Below are 23,882 nucleotides of genomic sequence, written 5' to 3' on the forward strand. Positions count from 1 at the left end.
CCCAGAGGTAAGTACAGAGTCACTGCACAGGGGGGGGGGGCACAGTATAAGGGGGATTACTGGGGGCCGGGCCACCATTAGAGTTCCATGCTGGGACACCTTATAAGGGCACTACTGGGGGCCTTGATGGGACACAATATAAGGGCTCTACTGGGGGCCATGGGACACAATATAAGGGCATTACTGGAGGCCTGGCTATGGGACACTGTATAAGGGCACTAATGAGGCTATGGGACACTGTATAAGGGCACTAATGAGGCTATGGGACACTGTATGAGGGCACTAATGAGGCTATGGGACACTGTATAAGGGCACTACTGAGGCTATGGGACACTGTATAAGGGCACTACTGGAGGCTATGGGACACTGTATAAGGGCACTACTGGAGGCTATGGGACACTATATAAGGGCACTACTGAGGCTATGGGACACTGTATAAGGGCACTACTGGAGGCTATGGGACACTGTATCAGGGCACTACTGGAGGCTATGGGACACTGTATAAGGGTATTACTGGAGGCTATGGGACACTGTATAAGGGCACTACTGAGGCTATGGGACACTGTATAAGGGCACTACTGAGGCTATGGGACACTGTATAAGGGCACTACTGAGGCTATGGGACACTGTATAAGGGCACTACTGGGGGCACAGCTTAAGGGGCAATGCTGGGGCACTGCATAAGAGATGCAATCCTGGGGGCACTGTATAAGGGCACTATGGGGGCCATGGGACACAATATAAGGGCATTACTGGATGCCTGGCTATGGGACACTGTATAAGGGCACTAATGAGGCTATGGGACACTGTATAAGGGCACTAATGAGGCTATGGGACACTGTATAAGGGCACTAATGAGGCTATGGGACACTGTATGAGGGCACTAATGAGGCTATGGGACACTGTATGAGGGCACTAATGAGGCTATGGGACACTGTATGAGGGCACTAATGAGACTATGGGACACTGTATAAGGGCACTACTGGAGGCTATGGGACACTGTATAAGGGCACTACTGGAGGCTATGGGACACTATATAAGGGCACTACTGAGGCTATGGGACACTGTATAAGGACACTACTGGAGGCTATGGGACACTGTATAAGGGCACTACTGGAGGCTATGGGACACTGTATAAGGGCACTACTGGAGGCTATGGGACACTGTATAAGGGTATTACTGGAGGCTATGGGACACTGTATAAGGGCACTACTGAGGCTATGGGACACTGTATAAGGGTACTACTGAGGCTATGGGACACTGTATAAGGGCACTACTGAGGCTATGGGACACTGTATAAGGGCACTACTGAGGCTATGGGACACTGTATAAGGGCACTACTGAGGCTATGGGACACTGTATAAGGGCACTACTGGAGGCTATGGGACACTGTATAAGGGTATTACTGGAGGCTATGGGACACTGTATAAGGGCACTACTGGGGGCACAGCTTAAGGGGCATTGCTGGGGCACTGCATAAGAGATGCAATCCTGGGGGCACTGTATAAGGGCACTATGGGGGCAATGGGACACTGTATAAGGGCACTACAGGGCCATGGGGCACTGTATAAGGGCACTATTGGGGGCAATGGGACACTATATAAGGGCATTACTGGGGGCTATGGGACACTGTATAAGGACACTACTGGGGGCACAGCTTAAGGGGCATTGCTGGTTCACTGCATAAGAGAAGCAATCCTGGGGGCACTGTATAAGGGCACTATGGGGGTCACAGCTCAAGGGGCATTGCTGGGCCACTGCGTAAGGGGTGCTACTGGAGGCACTGTATAAGGCATACTTCTGGGGGTACTGCATAAGGGGCACTGTATAAGGGGCACTACTGGCGATACTGTATAAGAGGCACTACTGGGGGCACAACATAAGGGGCATTACTGGGGCACTGCATACTGGGCACACTGAATAAGGGGCACTACTGAGGCACTGCATAAGGAGCGCTACTGGTGGTAAAGTATAAGGGGCACTACTGGGGGAACTGTGTAAGGGGCACTACTGGGGGTACAGCATATGGGGCTCTAATAAAGTGGGCATTGTATAATGGGCTCTAATACAGGGGGCATTGCATATTGGCCACATCTACAGGGGGTATTGCCTAAAGGGGCACTACTACAGGGGGAACTGCATAATGGGCACAACTATAGGAGATTGCATAAGGGGCACTAATACGGCATTGAATAAGGGGCATTCCATAGAGGTAATGCGAGTGCTTGTCCATCTGCAAATGGAAACTCTTGCTGCCCATTGATTTAACATATATAATAGTGCTTTATAAATTATCCATATATTAGAGTTGCTCATTTATTATAAACATATTTTCAGAGAATAAAGTGAGAGGTTTCATAGCAGTCTGGAGGAGACAGCCTAACCCTACTCCTGACGCTATTGGAATTGAGTGCTGCCTAGTTTCTGCTTTCACCTTCAAGAAATCTGCACTGTAAGTCTGAGTATGTTTGCACTGATATCGTATAGTATGCTTATTGTTGTGACTTAAAATACATAATACACATTTATATGTTAAAAGCATTGTACTAGTCTAAATTTTTTTGGGTCAGGTTGGTGGGGGGGGGCCAAGGAAACTTTTGCCCTGAATAAACACCTGGCTGCAGATAAGGGAGGGTCCATTTTTTATTATTGCATAATAGATCATATTTCTTTACATGTAATCAAACTTTGATTTATAATATGATCTTACTGTTATGAGTTTAACGTGAGGAGGGAATGAGGTAGTAGAAAAAGTCAATGGAGGGTTGGTCATTGGGGACGATTCAATTGTTTTATCGCACCCTATCTCCCGCCTAAAGTGACGGGAGATTGGGGTGCGATATTCAATTGTTTTTGGGCGCCCATGCATGCCGCGCCCAAATCGACAGGGCTAAACCCGTAAAGCGGCTAAGTCCTGCTTTGGGTGCCCAAACTCCCATTTAGGTGCCCAAAGTGCCGACTTATTGAACATTTCTGCTCGCCTGCCCTGAGCCATCAGCCACGGGTGCAAACAATTGAATCGCCCCCACTGTCTCTACCCTAAGGAGTATATTTAAAATGGCTCATTTTAAATTATTAATTGGTATTGGTATTGGTCTGTGTATTGCCCTTTATGTTAACATCATTATAGATGTGTACTCATACATCTATCCTCGATATGCTATACAGCGCGAGATGCCTGACATGAGTGAGCCGCCAGGTCCAGTGCAGCTCTGCTAACGTTGGGCATCTTTGTTTGCTAAAAATGAGTCTCAGTCACAATGCAATGTGACTACTATAGTACGCACAAGGAGACTGTGTTGATTAATTTGATATATGACACTTGTATATTGTGTCAGTATACAGATCAGAGCTTGTATTGGATGAAAGCTGCAGCTGCTACTACTGCACTTTATATACAGATTCAGAGACTCAGTTGCACACAGATATACAAGTGTCATAAGAGAGCATTGGTGCCCCCCCCATTTTTTAAATGGGTACATAAAATAGTGCACCTGAAAAAAGGCCATGGCCTCATGGGGAAAGGCCAGGGAAGAGATAGGGGAGGCCAGGAGATGCTGGGGATAAAAGAAGAGGAAGCTACAAGTGAGAATGATAATAAACAGGAAAATTGACAGGCCCGAGTAGCGCCCCCAGCCCTGCGGTGCCCTGTGCCATGGCACTGGTCGCACTACCCTAGTTACCCTGAGTGTCATGTATCAAATGAATCCTCCTTTTACATCCTAGTCACATTACGTTGCAACTAGCATGCATTTTTAGCTAGAAACAAGCAAAGAAGATGCCCGATGCTAGAAGATTCTTAAGCGACCTGGCGTATGAGGACACATCTGTGTACATATATTAGCATTACTTTTTTTTGTTTTTCAAAATGTTTTGTTTGCCTTTTCTAAATTTTGCATGTTTTTGAACCCTGCATTGATTTCAATATTGACTTATTAGGGGTAAAATACACACCTTTTCTCATTGACTAACAGGGTATATTTAAATATTTAAATTAACTTCCCCATGCAGTGTTCTGCACTTGTAATTAACCTGGCAGGGTAACAGCAGAATCACATGGTCCAAGGTTTTCCTTCCTTTGCCTGTACTATTTACAATAGATTTACATATTTTTATTTTATTTTGCAAACAAATTCTATTATGCATTTTTACATTGTGCAGTGATATTCAATCATGCTGCATGGTGAACATAAAGCAAAGAGGCCAAGTTGATGCCAGCAAAGGAAGGCAAAAGAAACAAGAAAAAAAGCACTGAAAACGCAAGCTGGATCAATGCTTCAATTTGTCAAAAGACAGGATGATGGCCAGGGTTCATCAAAAGACACAGCTCCTCCGTGTCAGTCTCCAATTGATAATACTAATTCTTCTGATGATTGCATGCATTCTACAGAAGAGCAAGAAGTGGAAATTGCAGAATTTACAGCAGAAAAACAAGGAGTGGAAATGGAAGAATGTCAAGCAGAAGAAAGTGCTGAAAGTGACTCTAGCCTTGATACTGCAACGGAGATGAGTGATGTTATGGAGAAAGATTTGCAAATTTTCCATGATGTTTCTTTCTGGGAAATACCAGTTCCAGATCACTTTCGGGTTGAAATCATCAAAAAGGGAAGTACTTATTTCCAGAACAAAGATGGTCCTTTCAGTGCAGTGGCAAGGCAAGATTCAGATGGAAAAGCAAAGGGTGGTGTGCGTCAGCTTTCAAAAGAGTAGTTTTAGAAGATGATGCCAAATGGCGAGAAAATTCTACGGTCTTGGATGATTTACTCAGTTGTCAGCAACAAATTATACTGTTTTTGCTGCCGACTGTTTGCAGTTAGTACTACAAGTATGACATCCAAATTTGTGACTGGGTTTCAGATGTGGTGGAAACTGAACCCTAAAGTATATAACCATGAGACATCCGAAGAGCACCTATGTTGCCTTGAAAAGTGGAAAACATTAGCAGCAGGACTTAGGCTGCACAAAACCATTGATGCCAAAAGTATTTCTTTAATGGAAATGGAGAAGAAAAAGTGGAGGAACATCTTGTACAGATTGCTTGATATAACATTGTTTCTTGCCAAGCAGAATCTAGCATTCCGTGGCCACAAGGAAGATGAAACTTCATTAAATAAAGGGAACTTTCTTGAGATGGTTGAGATGCTGTCAAAATATGATCCAGTGCTGAAAGAGCACCATATGAAATTAAAACAGAGCACATGTAAACTTAAAGTGTCAGTCTCTTATCTAGCACCAAACACTCAGAATGAGTTTATAAGTGCCTTGGCAAACCATGTGAAGGAGAAGCTTGTCATTGACATAAAGTCTGCAAACTGTTTTGGGATCATGTTTGACAGCACATCTGACATATCACATACTGACCAGATGTCCGAAGTGATCAGATATGTAAAAATCAACAATATGAAAGTTGAAGTAAAAGAGGTATTTCTTGGATTTTTTCCTTTAAAGGGGAAAACCGCTGCTGACCTCAGTTCTGACATTCTTAAAACACTGGAAAATGATGGACTGGACATAATGATGTGCCGCTCTCAAGGCTATGATAATGCTGCCACTATGGCTGGAATCCATGGAGGTGTGCAAGCCATTCTTAAAAAAAAGAACAGGAAGGCTATTTTTAGTGGATGTGTGGACCATTCACTTAATTTGTGTGGTCAGCACTCTTTTGCTGAAAATGCATCATGTGTGAAATTTTTTGGGACTCTTGAAAGAATGTTTTCTTTCTTTGCTGCTTCCACCCATCGATGGGATGTGTTAATGGAACATACTGGAGTCTCAGTGAAAAGGCTGTCAACAACACGCTGGAGTGCTCATCATGCTGCTGTTACACCAGTTAAGGAGAAGTTTGATAAGTTTGTGGAGGCGATCAAAGCTCTTTGTGATCTACATGAAAATTTGGATACAAGGGGAGCAGCACAAACTCTTTTGCCTGCTGTCTGTGATTTCTCTTTTCTGTGCTACCTATACTTCTGGTGTAATGTACTTCAGGAAGTTAATCTAACACAGCAGTACCTGCAGACAAAGGGCTTAACTCTTGACAAGGTGGTGACAAAGTTAGAGGCGCTTAAACTTTTTTTACATGATGAACACAGTCAACTAGTGGAGCATGCAATTGAACAGGCACTTTCAAAGTCAGAAGAATATGGAATTGCAGTACAGAGAAGAGCCAGGGTCAAGAAGAGGTTGGCAGGGGAACAAGCATGTGATGCTGGACTCTCTCTTCAAGAAGAAAATAGGAGGGCGATGCTTGAGTGCATTGATCGCTTTCATTCTGAGCTTCAGATCAGATCAAGAGCCATCCAGAAAATAGCAGCCATGTTTGAAGCTGTTCAAGCGAAGAGTCTTATATCTGCCACTGATGAACAGTTAAAGGTGTCCATTCCAAAATTGACCACTTTCTATGATGAGTTATCTGAAAGTGCTCTTTTAATAGAAATACCAAGGCTAAGAAGGCACCTGAAAGCAGCAAAGATTGATCTGGAAAAAGCCAAAGATTGGGTAGTATTAGATATTTTGAAATTCATAGCAGAATGGGACTTTGTAGAATCTCTACCAAACCTTTCACAAAGTCTAAAATTATTTTTGACGATCTGTGTGTCTGTGTCTTCATGTGAGAGGAGCTTTTCAAAGCTGAAACTTATAAAGAACTTTTTGCGCTCTACCATGGGACAGTCAAGGCTTTCAGACCTTGCAATTCTATCAGTTGAACGTGAGATGGCAAAAGGCATTGACTTTGATGAAGTGATTCACAAGTTTGCAGCTGTGAAGGGCAGAAAAGGAAAGTTTTGATTTTTTTTGTGGAGATGTTCATTAAGTGCTAAAATGCTTTTGTATTTGTTACTGTTTATGTTTTTTTATGTTATTACTTCAAATTAAATTATCGAGGTGTGCAAATGAATACTTTGTGTGATATACTTTGCTGAATATAATAAATTTAATATGGTTTGGCGTGCTGTTCATGAGAGTTTCTCTTAATGTCCGTTTTACAGTCTAAGTTTGTGTCCAGTAACTCATGAAACTGTTGAGTCAAACAATATAGGCATTGAGTTTAGTTTGCATAACACTTATGTAAATGTTATAATGTTTTACCTGTGATATTGTATTTTAAAGGTATAACGTTAGTTTTGTTAGCTGTTTATTTTATTACTATTGCCATTGCATTTAGTGATAGTACAAAAACAGTACTAAGGATGGGGGGGGGGCGACACCATGAGCTACCACACCGGGTGACACCAACACTAGTGACGCCTCTGCATGCAGGGGCATATTAAGAGAGAAGGGGGCCCATGTGCATTCCCCATCCGGGGCGCCCTCTTCTTTCCCCGGGGTCCAGCAACAGACTGACAATGGCTGACTAGCGAATGCAGCATCAATAGACTCTGGGCACTAGTCTGTGCCCAGAGTCTACTGCGCATGTGCAGGTCGCCAGGTGATTTCCTCACTGCGCATGCGCAAAACGCTGAGAAAATGGCCATGGCGGCCATTTTCCAGTGTTTTGTGCAGGGCTGAGACACCCAACATGGGACTTTGGAGAGGTAAGTATTGGAAAATATGGGTGCAGGGTTTGCAGTGCAGGCCCCCTCTGGACCCAGGGGCCCATGTGCACCACATACCCTGCACCCATTATAGACACGCCCCTGTCTCCATGGTGTGTTTAGTTCTCTCACCCACTCCTGTCTCTAAGTCATCTGTTATTGTGCTCACAATTCCAACCCCATGTCCTAGTAGTTAACTTACCTCATTCTGGGCTTGATTCAGCATAGGTCAGCATAGGACAGATTTGGGTTTTGTGTTTTGGATCTGTATTTTTTTTTTAAAAAGCATAAAAACAGCTAAAATCACAGAATTTGTGGGTTTTTCTGCTCCTATGCTATTATTAACCTCAATAATCTTAATTTCCATTCATTTCCAGTCTATTCTGAAAACCTCACACCTCACAATAGTGTTTTTATGTCCAAAAGGTTGCACTGAGGTAGCTGGATGACTATGCTAAGCGACACAATTGGGCGGCACAAACACGTGGTCCATCTAGGAGTGACACTGCAGTGGCAGACAGGATGGCAGTTTGAAAAACTAGCCCCCAAACAGTACATAATGCAAAGAAAAAAAAGAGGTGCAAGATGGAATTGTCCTTGGGCCCTCCCACCCACCCTTATGTTGTATAAACAGGACATGCACACTTTAACAAACCAATCATTTCAGTGCCAGGGTCTGCCACACGACTGTAGCTGAAATGATTGGTTCGTTTGGGCCCCCACAAAACAAGCTGGCAATTAATATGTCCCTGCACAAACTGGCTCTACGGAGGCAAGATGTCGTCCTTATCCTCCTCATCCACCGATTCCTCACCCTCTTCAGTGTTGTGTACATCCTCATCCTCACAGAGTATTAATTCGTCCCCGCTGGAATCCACAACCACAGGTGCCTCTGTATGTTCTGGAGGATGGTCTCCCTGGAAGAGTTGATAATTAATTTTTATGAACATCATCTTCTCCACATTTTGTGGAAGCAACCTCCTACGCCTTTCGCTGACAAGGTTCCCGGCTGCACTAAACACTCTTTCAGAGTACACACTGGAGGGGGGACAACTCAGATAAAATAGAGCCAGTTTGTACAGGGGCCTCCAAATTACCTCTTTTTCCTGCCAGTACATGTACGGACTGTCTGATATGCCTACTTGGATGCTGTAACCGATGTAATCCTTTAACAGACTACGCACGCTTGTCGCTGCTGCTTTGAGGATGCAGGTGCGGCTACAGCCCACACAATTCACAAAGACAGAAAAAAAAAGAAGAATTTTTTTATTGTTTGTGGAGCGCACTTTGAGGGTTACACCACCCTTTAACAGACAGACGCACACTTGTCACTGCTGCTTTGAGGATGCAGGTGCTGCTACAGCCCACACAATTCACAAAGACAGAAAATAAAGAATTTTTTTATTGTTTGTGGAGCGCACTTTGAAGGTTACACCACCCTTTAACAGACAAACGCACGCTTGTCGCTGCTGCTTTGAGGACAGTATCATATGCAGTGACAGTAGACTTGTCAGAAATTGTTGGCACGTCCTTCAGTCCGGACCAGATGTCCAAACCGGCCCTTGACTTATGACACAGGCGCACGCTTGGCGCTGCTACTGTGTTGATGCACGTGTGGCTACATCGCACACAAGTCACAAACACAGGAAAAAAATTGTTTTTTATTTTTTGGAGCAATTTGGGGGTTACACCACCCTTTAATAGACTTATTGGACACAGGCGCACGCTTGGTGCTGCTCCTTTGTTGATGCACGTGCAGCTACAGTGCACACAATTCACAAAGACAGAAAAAAAAGAAGAATTTTTTATTTTTTGTGGAGCGCACTTTGAGGGTTACACCACCTTTTAACAGACAGACACACGCTTGTCGCTGCTGCTTTGAGGATGCAGGTGTGGCTACAGCCTACACATTTCACAAAGACAGAAAAAAAAGAAGAATTTTTTATTTTTTGTGGAGCGCACTTTTGGGGTTACACCACCCTTTAACAGACAGACGCACGCTTGTCGCTGCTGCTTTGAGGATGCAGGTGCGCTACAGCCCACACAATTCACAAAGACAAAAAAATAGAAGAATTTTTTATTGTTTGTGGAGCGCACTTTGAGGGTTACACCACCCTTTAACAGACAGACACACGCTTGTCGCTGCTGCTTTGAGGATGCAGGTGCGGCTACAGCCCACACAATTCAGAAAGACAGAAAAAAAAAGAAGAATTTTTTTGTTGTTTGTGGAGCGCACTTTGAGGGTTACACCACCCTTTAACAGACAGACGCACGCTTGTCGCTGCTGATTGGAGGACAGTATCATATGCAGTGACAGTAGACTTGTCAGAAATTGTTGGCACATCCTTCAGTCTGGACCAGATGTCCAAACCGGCCCTTGACTTATGACACAGGCGCACGCTTGGCGCTGCTACTGTGTTGATGCACGTGTGGCTATATCACACACAAGTCACAAACACAGAAAAAAATTATTTTTTCTTTTTTGGAGCACTTTGGGGGTTACACCACCCTTTAACAGACTTATAGGACACAGGCGCACGCTTGGTGCTGCTCCTTTGTTGATGCACGTGCAGCTACAGTGCACACAATTCACAAAGACAGAAAAAAAAAAGAAGAATTTTTTATTTTTTGTGGAGCGCACTTTGAGGGTTACACCAGCCTTTAACAGACAGACGCACGCTTGTCGCTGCTGCTTTTAGAATGCAGGTGCGGCTACTGCGCATACATTTCACACACAAACACAGAAAAAAAGAAGATTATTTTATTTTGGTTGGAGCGCACTTTGGGGTTTACACCACCCTTTAACAGACAGACGCACGCTTGTCGCTGCTGCTTTGTGGATGCAGGTGCGGCTACAGCCCACACATTTCACAAAGACAGAAAAAAAAAGAATTTTTTATTTTTTGTGGAGCGCACTTTGGGGGTTACACCACCCTTTAACAGACAGACGCATGCTTGTCGCTGCTGCTTTGAGGATGCAGGTGGAATCTAGACGGGATTTGGAACCGGGGACACACTACCTCCATCAATTGTCTAAATCCCACTGCACTAATGGCGGATACCGGACGCACGTCTAACACCAACATAGCAGTCAAGGCCTCAGTTATACGTTTTGCTTCAGGATGACTGCTGTCGTACTTCATCCTCCTCGCTAAGGACTGATGGAGGGTCAATTGTTTAGTAAAAGTAGTGGTGTTCCTACTTCCTCTCTGGGATGATGAACAACTCCCAGCAGCAGCAACAGCACTAGGAGGAAATGGTTCTTGATCTTTCCCTATTTTATTTTTATCAGAGAAAGTTTGGTCCTCCATTTATGTTATATTGATATATACGTGCGGCTAAGGCGCACACAAACACAGAAAATATTTTTTTATTTTTGTTGAAGACTAGTGCACTTTGTGGGTTACACCACCCTTTAATAAATGAACCAGCCGACCCTTTACTTATGGGACACAGGCGCACGCTTGGCGCTGCTCCTTTGTTGATGCACGTGCAGCCACAGTGCACACAATTCCCAAACACAGAAAATATTTTTTGTTTTGTTTGGAGTGCACTTTGGGGGTTACAGCACCCTTTAACGGTCAAGCCAGCCGGCCCTTTACTTATGACACAGGCGCACGCTTGGCACTACTTTGTTGATGCACGTGCGGCTACTGTGCACACAATTCACAAACACAGAAAAAATATATTTTTTTTTTGCACTTGGGGGGAGCACCCCTGATGGACAGAGCACCCCCTGGACAACACTACAGCACCCCTTTAGGACTGGGACACTGCACAGGACTTTGGAGTGGACACAGCAGCCCCTATGGACAACTGACTGCACAACACAGTCCAGCCAGCCCCTATGGACTTTGGAGGAGTGGACACAGCCCCTATGGACAACAGCAGCACAGACCAGCACAGCACAGCACAACACTACACTGCACTACACTACACTACACTGCACTGCACTACACTACACTGCACTACACTACACTACACAGCCCAGCCAGCCCTAACTCCCACCCTCCCTCTTCACTGTCCACAGCTGAGTGAGAAAATGGCACCGACGTGAGTACCTTATATAGGATCCAAAACCCGTGAGACCCGTAAGGCGGGATGATGACGTTTTGCCTCGATTTCAGATCCGAGTCAGGCGGGAAAAGTCGAGCCTGACTCGGATCGGCCTCGGATCGGGGGGACTCGGGGGGGGTTGGATTTCAGAAATCCGAACCCGCTCACCCCTAACAGGAGCCGTTTTGCACATGCATAAAAGGGTTCCTGCGCATACGCAGATTCCCGATAATTGGAAATCTGCAATCAGCATTGCACTTGCTCGCACTGCTAAATCAGGACCTCTGTCCTCAGCCTCGTGCTCTCCTCCTCTGTGTCAGAGTCTGCACTTCCAGACTCCAAAGGTCGGCAACTTTGCAACTTCATTACTTTACGTCCACACAACATTGCTGAGAGATGGGAGTACGGATGTTACTTCCGGTGACTTGGCAAGTAGCCGGGACTTGGAGCTTCTTCAGTCGCTGCTCTGCAGAGCATTGGAGCAAGTCTGGGATCCTTGGGGTGTAGCAGAACAACCTAGCCCTGGACATATATGTACAACTGGTCTCCTTATACAATGGATAGTGTATGTAATACAGTATCAATAATTTACCTCTATAGATGGTCTATAGTATTCGCTGTATGGGAGGGGCATGCCAAAGTCCCCTTGCTCTCATTATTAATTTATGACATACATGAGGCTAAACCTGGCAGTACCGTTGGACAAACACAGAAAGAGATATATTATTATTACTCTTTCCGTCATGGACAACTCCAGCCAGGCCTGCCCTGCAAACTCACAAAAGATTGCTCACTGTGATTTAATAGGGATGGTTACAAAGTGTGTGCATGCTGTGATCGTGAGTTTTCTTTTTAGTTTTGCTCAGAAATGGGTCTTCATCTTTATTAGATGTCACGCTACATTATATTGTCCCCTACTACAGGCTTCCCTATCATGTTATCCCTGCACTGGTTTCCTACATTGAACTCTCGCACTTTGCACCATACTTGCCAACACTCTCTCATTCTCAGGGAGACTCCTGGAAATAGTAGCAATCTCCCTGCTTCCCTGAAGAGTCTGATTGCACCTTACCCCCATTATGAAACTGTTATATAACAAAACAATACAGAGATATATACATTCAAATGGGATCAATAGTATAATTTCCCTGCATTGGTTATAAGGTACAATGATCCCTATGGCTACATGCATTTTCTGAGAAGTACCAGTGTGTTTTCATCAACAAGTAGATCTTACTTGCTTTGTGGCTCGTTTACATTTGGATGTCAGTCAATTTTATGGCACGTCTACCAGATGTAGCAGTACAGTCCATGTTACCGCCGTGCTCATAGGTGTTGCTTTCACAATCTCCCTGAAATGCTTTTTCAAAAGTAGGCAAATATGCTTTGCACCCTTCTATCGCCCTTAAGAGGTTAACAGCCAAGTAACTCAGGACCAATTGCATCCTACCTTAGATGGCAGGAGTTGGAGGTTGCACCCTATGCTCCTCGGAGAGGGAGGCCGGTGCTAGACTGTGACATCACAGCCAAGTGCTATACCTCCAGCCCATCACATGGAGAAGCAGCAAACAGCTTCACAAGTTGTTGGCTACTTATTTACCATGTCAGCGACCAGCACTCCATGTGGGGGCGCGCAGGCAAATTAAGATCAGTGGTGAGTGCTCAGTGATTTAGTCACTCTCTAGCCTATGCACCTAGGCAAATACCTAGGTTCACTGGATGATAGTGCTGGCTTTGTTTCTACACTTAAGTCCGATCATTAATACATCTGTTCTAAAAATATAATTGTTTTCTATATGTCAATACTATTTTGCATTAAAAATGAAATAGTTAATACCATTCTCTGCCATCCCCATTTTTTGTACCCTATAGGAGTACTTAATTGTTTAAAATCAATAAGGGGTCTATTTACTAAGCCTTTTGTGGAGATAAAGTGAAAGGAGATAAAGTACCAGCCAATCAGCTCCTAACTGCCATGTCACAGGCTGTGTTTGAAAAATGACAATTAGGAGCTGATTGACTGGTACTTTATCTTTGTTCACTTTATCTCCATCCAAGGCTTTAGTAAATAGACCCCTAAAAGTGCTATAAGTAAATCTGTTTTTTTAGCTACCCACGGGTGCGCTGGACGCTGTGCTCAGAGTTACTTTTACCTACTGCTTAACCTTAAATTATACCTCGCAAGTCAACTGAAATGTGTCTTTTGCAAATATTGCCTAACACAATGAATAATTTACTAGCGTTGCCTAAGGCTCCTGTTTAACTGCTAATGGATGGATACCTGACTTTCAGGTCTTGTAACATGCACTAATGTTTACGGCATTGTTAGTCTTTGCTGACATTACACATATTTTTCTACCCAGATAGGTAACTGTATATGTCAGCATTGCATTCCTAACTGTCCAACAGATGGAGCACTAAAACTACTCAAGTGTGAAAAGTTATACAGTATACCGTATTTTTATTTATTTCACACTTGCCTACTTTTGAAAAATAATTTCAAGGAGAATGTGAAAGCAACACCAGTGCGTGAAATGCTGAAGTGAACGTGTACTGTTCTGCCTGGGAGGCATGCCAAAAAGTATAAGTTATATGACAGCAGTTTTCATTCTCCTCAACAAGAGAAGCCCAAAGAGGTAATGCAGCTGACCACTTTGAAGGCTGGGTCAGGCTCTTTACATCATACGATTCGAGATTCATGTCATTTTAGCCACGCCCCCCCTACAGATCTGTGATCCCCAGTATTACCTCCATCCTGCCCACTCTTCTGGGAGTGCAGGTGACTTCCTGAAAATTTGGGAGTCTTCCACACCTTGTGGGAGAGTAGGTAAGTATGAGCTAGATAATGGCAGTAAGGTGCAAATGTGATAAGATGCTGTGTTTGGAACCAAGTGTCCATGTTTTGCAAACCATGCACAGTTGTTGCAGTAAAAAAAAAAAATCTGCAACAGCTACAGCCACCCCTTCAACTGCAAAACGGTCAGAACAAAGGCCCTGATTCATAGATGGACAGTATTGCACAGCCACACACAGGTGGCTGTGCAATGCCACCCATCTAAAATACTAATGCTGTAGGAGGCGTCTGAAGAATCGCCTCCTGTCAGCATCTGCGATCCCAGTGCATGTGACCGAGGTAGCAGCCTGGGATCACAATCGCTACCAACAATCGGCCAACTGAGCAAGCCTCAGCTTATGTGGGCTGGCTGGCTACTTACGAGGCCAGGAAGTCTACGTTCATGGACGCGGATCCTGGCCTCAGCACTCCCTGAAAATTAGCACGACAACCCCCAGGAACGCAGGTTGACTCCCAAACATGGGAAATGTGCGCTAACCATCAGGTTAGGGTACATATCTGAATCCGACCCAAAGTCCTTACTGCATCATATAAGGGATGCGCGCCGGACCATTTTTGTTGGTTTTGGTTCTAATTTGTCAGACGCTTTTGGTTTTGCCAAACTGCCGTGACTGGCTGTGGTTTTGTATTTTTTTCCAAATATTTACACTCATTTCCAGTCAATTATGACCACCTCACAGCTCACAATATTGTTTTCATCCAGTTTAGGCCAAAAGGTTACACCGAGCTAGCTGGCTGACTAATTTCAAAAGCAAAAACTAGACTTATGGCGCTGTATCTCAAAGCAACAAACAGGGATCTTAACCAAACTCAAGAGTAATATACAGAAACAAAGATCACAATAATGTGCTATGAGTGGTCCCAACACAATTGGAGAATTCTCAAATCTCACCAAACAGCAGGTATGGCTTTATCCTCCCAATGTCCAGATGATGTACAGCATGAAAAAAAACATAAAATAAATATGTATCAGATGCAAAATATTCATGTGCTAAAGTCCATAAAGGTGATTTTCTTCATGCAAATCCAGTAGGATATGAAGTCCCAAATAGCCCAAAGTATGCGCACCACAGTGTGTGATCTAAAGGAAATGATGCTCACATTTGTTCTTACATGTAATAAACTTGTGATAGACACATCAAGGTTTCTTTGTCACATTATATCGACCTCTGGATCTCATGCAAAAGGTTCCTTGCTGGCACAGTCAACTCCTGTACCCTGGGCTGCTAGAACCTGGAGAAACTCAATACTACTATTACACTTCACAGCATAGAACGGCCTTACCCAGGGCAACTGCTGGAGAAATTGCCAATATTTCCGTATCACGTCGGTTAGATCAGTGACGTAGAAAGCGTCCTCGTCTCTATTCAAAGAGAGACTTCTGATTCTCTTCTTTATGAACTGTAAAGCGGACACCCCTTCTTCCACTAGGGTCACACTGCTGTCCTTCTTTCTCTCCCACCTGCTGTCCTCATGTTTTCCGTTCCTGTCCCTTAAGGGAGTTTCTTTGCCACTGGTTAAGTAGGCAATTCTTCTGGTGTCTGCTGCTAATATGCAGATAAGGTGGCAAAGTCCATAGGCAAACGCAAGGGGGGTTTCCTTCTCCCTGGAAACCCCCCTCCCCAGCACACACCATGGCCACAATAGAAATAGTAATATAACAGAATGTTACTAGTGCTGCATGTTCTTCTCAGTATCACAAAATGAAATGATTAGCACCAACTGTGGATCTTTTAAAATGTGTCAGCCAGTAATAAATATACCTGTGCACCAACTAGGAGATGTGGAAAACATGCACTGTTAGGCGTGCACTGCTGTAAACCATTAATAGGGTTAATAATTAATACCGTATAATAATACACTATCCAGTACATAAGGAGACTGATATGTACATATATGTCCAGGGCAGTGCTAAGTTCTTCTGCCGCTCCCTCAGACTCCTGGACTTGCTCCAATTCTCAGGAATGGTGCCCACATCTGAAATAAAACATTCTGCTCAGACAGGATGGACCTACTGCCCCATCTAATGGATTACTGTGATCGCTGGTCCTCTATATGCTGGCATTATGACACACAATATACTTTGTATGACACATATTAAAGCTGGACAAGTGCTAATTATACCCTCTTCATGGACTGGCCACACTCACTCTAAAATCAAGCATTTGGAACCCAACTCTTAGCAGTAAAAACACAATGTTATTGCGGCACTGGGACCATCACATTTACCAGGAGAGCTCTAGTAGGGCAGAGGCACTGCTCACGGTATTTTTTTAAACTGGCAGCTTGGCTCAAACCGCTTTTACGCACACGCACTGAGGTACTACAGCATACTGGGGTGCAGTGCGCACAACAGTACAAACAAATTAATTGTACACAAAATACAAGAATATATTAAAAAAATGTAAAGTGGCAGCTTGGCTCACACTGCGTGCAGTCAGACCGGTTTTAAGCACATGCACTGTGGTACCACAGCGTACTGGAGTGCAGTGCGCACAACAGTATAAACAAATTGTATACAATTACAAATACAACAATATATACATTTTTTTTTTTTAAATAGGCAGCTTGGCTCACACTGTGTGGAGTCAGACCACTTTAACGCACATGCAGTGGGGTACTACAGCGTACTGGAGTGCAGTGCACACAAGAGTACATATAAATATTGTTGTATCTTTCTTTTTTTTTTACTTTTTTCCTAACAAAAATGTAGTCACATTGCTTATGTGAATGCAGAGGGTGGGACCTGCGGAGTCAGTGCAGCACAGCTTGTGGATGGACACAGCACAACACAGCCACTTAGATGGACAAAGCAACAGCACAGTCACTCAGATGGATACAGTGACTGACAACACAGGTGGACACAGTGACTGACAACACAGGTGGACACAGTGAAAGGCTGACAGCACAGAAGGACATTAACCAGCCCCTTGTGTTGTATATTAGTATTCCGCACAGCCACTCAGATGGACACAGTGACTAACAAGACAGATGGACACAGTCACAGGCTGACAGCACAGATGGACATCACACAGCCACTTCTCCTGGAGAGGAGAATTAAAAAGTTGGTAGGTATGAACAAAAAACATGCAATTCCTAGGAAAGGCTATGGTCTTCTGAGTATCAATCTCCTGCCTCATCAGGGCCAGACTGGCCATCTGGCACTTCTGGCAAATGCCAGAAGGGCTGATGGGCCGGTCCAGATTGAAACCCTGCTCGGCCGGGACACTAAGAGATGAGGGTGTGCGGCCAGGCCATGCCCCATGTGACCACATCCCCATCCACCGAAACCACGCCCCATCCACCGAGGCCATGCCCCTTTTCGCAATCGCACGTACATCAGGGGCTAATGCAAGGGCAGTTTTGCAGCCCCAGTCCATGCCTGTGCACATATGTATATTTAACGGAATGGGATTGAAATGCTGGCAGCTGTTTCAAATCCCGACAGCGTGAGCCCAACAGCAGGAAATCCCGACAGCGGCAGGTAAGTGATCTAACCCTCCCCTCTTCCCCTCCTAATGCTAACCCTCCATTAGGGGTGCCTAACCCTAACTCCCGGGGTGGTGCTTAACCCTAACCTCCCCCCAGGGGTGCCTAACCCTAACCCCCCTTTACCGCTCCCTAACTCTCCCGGGGGAGTGCCTAACCCTAACCTCTCCCTGGGGGTGCCTAACCCTAACCCTCCCCCCTATGAGTGCCTAACCCTAACCTTCCCCCACAAAACCTAACGCTAACCTCGCTAACTGCCGTAAACCTAACCCTCTCCCCTTTGCGGCTAACAGGATGGGTGCCCCGGACTTACCTCGTTCAGGCACGCGTTGTCCTTGATTCCGGCGTAGGGATTATGATAGGCGTCTGTATTTTGACGCCTATCATAAATTCTTTGCCAGCATTCTGCAGTCAGGATTGTGACCGGCGACCGCATAACTACATCCCATATTTAACATATATGTATTGAATAATTGTTAAAATAAACATGCAGCTTTTTTTTTAGGACAAGGTATTTTGACTATCCGGTACTGTTATTTATATCTTAAAGCAGCATTATCTAACTGATGGCAAAAACGTCCTGCAGCAGTGGTTATAGTATACTGTATAGTGCACAAATTGGTAAAACATATATACAGGAAGCAAACTAACATTTTTCAGTATTAAAAGCAGTGCACAGTATTAAAAGCAGTGCAAGGTCTGTTTTTGTCTGAAAAAACAGACAAAAATGGTCATCCAGACAAATTGGTTAAATCAAATGAATGTAACCAATTTGACCAATAATTTTTGCCAATTTTTCAGTGTTTAAGACCACATGGTCGATTGTCACTGGCTCCCATACATTACCAGATTTTCATTGCAACCAGCCAGATTGGACAGACATCTAACAGATAATTGTAGAGTGTATGCCCAGCATTGCTAACTGCTTTTGGGCTAATTTGGATGTAAGTCAATTTTATGACACATCTCTCCTATGTAGCAGGACACATCCACTTTACCGAACGCTCATAGTTGTTGCTTTCACAATGTCCCTGAAATGCTTTTTCAAAAGTATGAATGTAAGGCCGACTGTACAGATCTTTTCATGTGAACTAACACATCCATTGCCTGTGTTAACAGCACAATAGGCTTGAGTTATATAACACAATTCAAGAAATTAATGTGGTAGACCTGTTTTTGTATTATTAATTATTATTACTAATAATAATAATGTGTTTATAGCAAAAAGAATGCATACTATGGGATCAATCCAATTAGGTACAAATTGCGTCTAGTGAGTTTGTTTCATGAAACTAGCAAACTTCGCACGAATGCGCACTCCTGGAGAATTCTCCAATCCAAATAAAAATGCCTATTCGCGGTACTTGCAGTGGAGGTTTGCGAATTGACTGCCAAATGCGATGTGAGAGAACTGCATGAAAAAGTGGGGAGACCATCCTGGAGCCCCTAAAATTGATAATTTTGTTAGCAGAATTGTATAGAAGGCTATTTGTGGTCATTATGAAAGTACTGAAGGTGTTTAAATGGTGTCAAATGGCTGATTTGTGCTTTTTTTAAAAAATTCTATAAAGCAAACTTTTTTTGTTTAATCTCAAACGAATTGACCGAAAAAACAAAAAAAGTAGGAAAAAGTGTGATGGGGGCAATTTGAGGACAATTTTTTTGTTACTCCCAAAAATGACATGTAATTATTGGACTAATTAAGCTAATTGGAAACTTCCAATTGCCTAATTAGTCATTAGGGGGGTGTCCAAGGGGTTCAGCACAGTGTCCCGACATTTTAACCTTCAAATAAACAATTTCCTTTCCATTTCTCACCCACAGGGAGGTGCGAATGGAAAAATGCAAATTCAGTCTGACTGGTTCAGTGCGAGTTGCTAATTAGATTGCAAAATGGATGTGCTATACGAATTTGAAGAGAAAATAGCAACTTGCATCCCCTCAATTCGCACCTAACTGGATTGACTCCTTATATTGTAGCTGCAAGTGGTTTTATCTCATATTTTTAATGTGATGCTTTAATCCCTAAGGCAAACTTTTACACCTAAATTCTGGGTCTGACCTGGAGTTGGAACAGTTTTCCAATCCGGATCAGACCCGTAAATTTAGCCGGCGCCGACCCAGGATAATCCTGAGTCAGCGCCGTTCACACCGAAGCCGGGTCTGCGTAGACCCGGCTTTTCTGGCGTTGTAGTGGACGCTTGGAGATGACGTCATCTCCAAGTGCCACTGAAGCTGGACCAATCTGCTGGCATGCGGCACCCTCCAGGTCATCGTGACCTAGAGCACGCCGTTCACACTGCAGGGTTTCACGGGTTACTCCCATGTAAAATCCTGCTAGTTACCTGGGTTGGATTGCCGGGTCACTCGACCCGGCGATCCAACCCTCTCCCCTTTTACACCAAGGAGCTACCCGGGTTAACCCTGCAATAACTCGGGTTTTAGCTCCAGTGTAAAGCATGGACAGTGAAAAACGTGTTATGCATACTTTCCCCACAAAATACTTGTGGGCCCCATAGCAACATTTTGAAAGGGCCCCCACTGTAAGGCTGGGTACACACCTAAAGATTTTCTGTCCAACCATCCAACTAGTTGATTCATCAAATAATTTAGATCAAACATCTAATAAACTTGTCTGATGACCATTTTCATCTGTTTTCTAGCATTTAGGAGCAAATTGTGGATCATCAGTTACTCCCATACATTACCAGATTTTCATTCCAACCAATCAACTAGTTGGATGGTTGGACAGACAATCTTTAGGTGTGTACCCAGCTCTATGCTTCTGGAGGGGTTGGGTACGGAATCCCAGTGGACAGGATGCAGATGGAAAGAATACCGACAGCGGCATCCTCACAGTCAGAAACTGGACAGAATTTGGCAAGTATCATAACCCTTACCCTAACCCACCTTTCCCACAGCCAAACCATATCCCTCTCCTACCGCAGCCTAACCCTAACCCCCCCTCCCGCAGCCTAACCCTAACTCTTCCCCTAGTGCAGGGATGGGGAACCTCAGGCCAGGGGGCCGTATAAGGAGTAATTTGGTCTGGCCCTCTGAGCTTTTCTCTGCTAGCCTCATCTGGCTAGCAGGGTGCCTAGAATAGCACCCTGCAGCCAGAATCTATGCAGCAGTGCCATCAGGAGTGCCCGTAGGATGCTTCAGATGGTCACACCGCTGCCTTTACAGCTCCCCGGAGCATCACATGGAGGGAGCGTGGCCTGCACCGGGCCTGCGAATAATGTTATATATATCAAAATGGCCCTTGGCAAAAAAAAGGTTCCCCACCCCTGCCCTAGTGCCTTACCCTAACCTATAACCCTAAACCTAACCGTAATACTCACCTTCAGGATGTCAGTGGTCTGGATTCTGGAGCCGGGATTCAGACTGCTGTCGGGATTCCATTGCCAGCATCCTGACGATTGGGATGCTGACTACATCCCCTTCTGGAGAGATACCTCTCTCTGCAGCAGTTGTTTTTTGTATGCCCTGTAGTAGTGCCCCCTCCATACGGACCACAATTCCCATTTTTATATCCCCATTCTGCCCACTTTACAAGGAAATAGAAGGGATTCTGGAGATGTGACCACTCATCCAGGGGTGCGAAGGACTGCTAAAAAAAACAGGAGCCTCCTGCAACTACCGGGAGAGTAGGTAAGTATGCAGTACACATTATGTCACACAGTGCCCCCAATTAACATTATGCTATACAGTGACCTCAGTTCATATTGTCAAATTGAAGTGTCTCCAGTTCATATTGTACCACATTGTAGTGGTCCCAGTTCATATTATGCCACACTGTAATGCCCACAGTTCACACAGTGCAATATTTCAGTGCCCCCAATTTATAATATGCCACATCATAGTGTCCTCCAGTTAATATTCTACCATATTACAGTGACCTAATTGCTTAGCAGGCAATTCTGCGAGCTTGGTAGACAACTATGTGACCTGTGTCCGCTAAGCCTCTGGGCTCCATGTGAATGACACCCCTGAACCCACTGTAGCTACACCCATGATCACTCGGTCCCAAGTAATTTACTTTAGTAGGGATGGACCTTTGAGATCAAGATGTAGTCATTAGTTCGACATTTACAACGGCGACATTCATAATATCAGCACCAAAATTTTGACAGTTATGAAGTCAACATTGGTATCGATGTGGTTGGTCTGATATATTGACCGGATCAGTTGTTTTGGATACAATGCAGGTGTAAATTTTTCCCAGCTGCTTATATGTCAGTTTATAGTGAACAGTGTACTCCTTTCTTGCTGTCATTTACTCACTACTTAAATTGACACATCAGGTGACATGACCCAACAAATGTAAGCATAACAGGGACAAACCTGTGCTGTGGTCATAAAAGAATAGCCAGTAACATAACAGAATAGCAGCACAGGACCGTAACTAGGGTGGTGCGACATGTGCCACTGCACAGGGTACTGCAGGGGGCACTATTCAGGCCTGTCAATTTAATTATTGTGTACCATCACTGCAGCCATTTGGATTCACACAGTACTTCTCAGTGACACCTGGATAACAGTGGTACAACGGACAAATGGTATCATATATGGAGCGGCAATATAACAGGCGTTCCTGGGTGGTGACTGGGAGGTGGCTTGAAGTGAATGCAAAAAAGTCTGTCTCATGGGCGTGTTATGGGAGTGTCGCAAGCATTCTCAGATGCAGAGTCGCAGCCAGAGGCCATGTTCAGACCGAGAAACTGCACCTGCCATGGGGCTGATGCAAGTGTCAATGGTGCAACCAATGGTGCACGCGATGGGTGGTGTTACAGCGTGCAGAGATGCTGAAAGTGGATGTCTCCGCGCTTGTACAGTCAGACGCAGGTTACTGCACCAGGGGTCGGCTGATACTAGCATTTGCATATTATCGCTGCTGCGACTCCGGCAACAGACTGATGAGCGGATTCAGCAGAGTCTACCTGTGAATCAGGCCCTATATCTTTATTTCATTTGTATGACAGTTTTAAACTGTAACACAGTAAAAATAGAGTTAATCATGTCGCCTTCTGCACAGGCAGCTAAACATGATCATGCTTTGTGTTAATGAGCAGGGTAATTACTCCTGTGAACAGTGCTCATTTTCTTTGCTCTAGTCACCATGGAGAGACACACCTCCCCTCACAGAATCACCCCACATTGGCAGCCTGTTATTATCTTCTTCTCTGGAGCCACAGTTTTCATAGATGAATCATATGCCGGATGTAGCCCTTAATTAACACTTCTGCGATGACAACAGGCACTAAAATACTTGCCTCTGGGCTCTGGCAAAGAGGTCACAGTTCAGGGATAATTTATCCTAATCTCAAAGCATAGACCTGTTTCTCTTCAAAGTCAAGGACATGTCTATCGCTTTATGGCTGTGAGCACTGTACCTGTAAGTGTCACTTGCAAACTCTATTAATTTAATGTCTTGCTGGCGTCTTCCCAGTTAATTAAAGTGTACTTGCTATCTCTAGTTAAGATCCTTGGTTTCCACAGCATAATATATAGATAGGATAGATAGATAGATAGATAGATAGATAGATAGATAGATAGATAGATAGATAGATAGATAGATAGATAGATAAATAGATAGATAGATAATACCTTTGTACTTTATAATGTTCATCATCTGCTACCAGTAAAAAAAAATGATGAGGATACGCATTTGGCCACTTCAAGGGGCAGGGACCGGGCTCCTATGTCATCGGTTTGCGTCATTTAGCTCTGCCCCATCCATATGGAGCCGTCATTCCCGGCAATTATCTCCCCATCATGGCCACTTCACTAGGAAGTGGGGGGAATGCAAGAGATCGGGAAACTCTTCCAGGGGTGCAGGGAGCTACCCAAAAATTCAAGAGCCTCCTGCAACTCCCTGGAGAGTAGGTAAGTATGACTGACTGTCTCTCAATCTGATTTTTCTGTATGTTTGTAGTTGTACAAGTATT

At 44.3% G+C, this 23,882-nt stretch overlaps 1 pseudogene; it reads left to right on the forward strand.

Moving 5' to 3' along the window:
* The first annotated feature begins 4,272 nt into the window (after positions 1 to 4,272).
* Positions 4,273 to 6,786, forward strand: LOC148515053 (zinc finger MYM-type protein 1-like; annotated as a pseudogene).
* Positions 6,787 to 23,882: the final 17,096 nt, after the last annotated feature.

This window comes from Taudactylus pleione, unplaced genomic scaffold, assembly GCF_031769625.1.
Source record: "Taudactylus pleione unplaced genomic scaffold, aTauple2 ptg000256l, whole genome shotgun sequence".
NCBI lineage: Eukaryota > Metazoa > Chordata > Amphibia > Anura > Myobatrachidae > Taudactylus > Taudactylus pleione.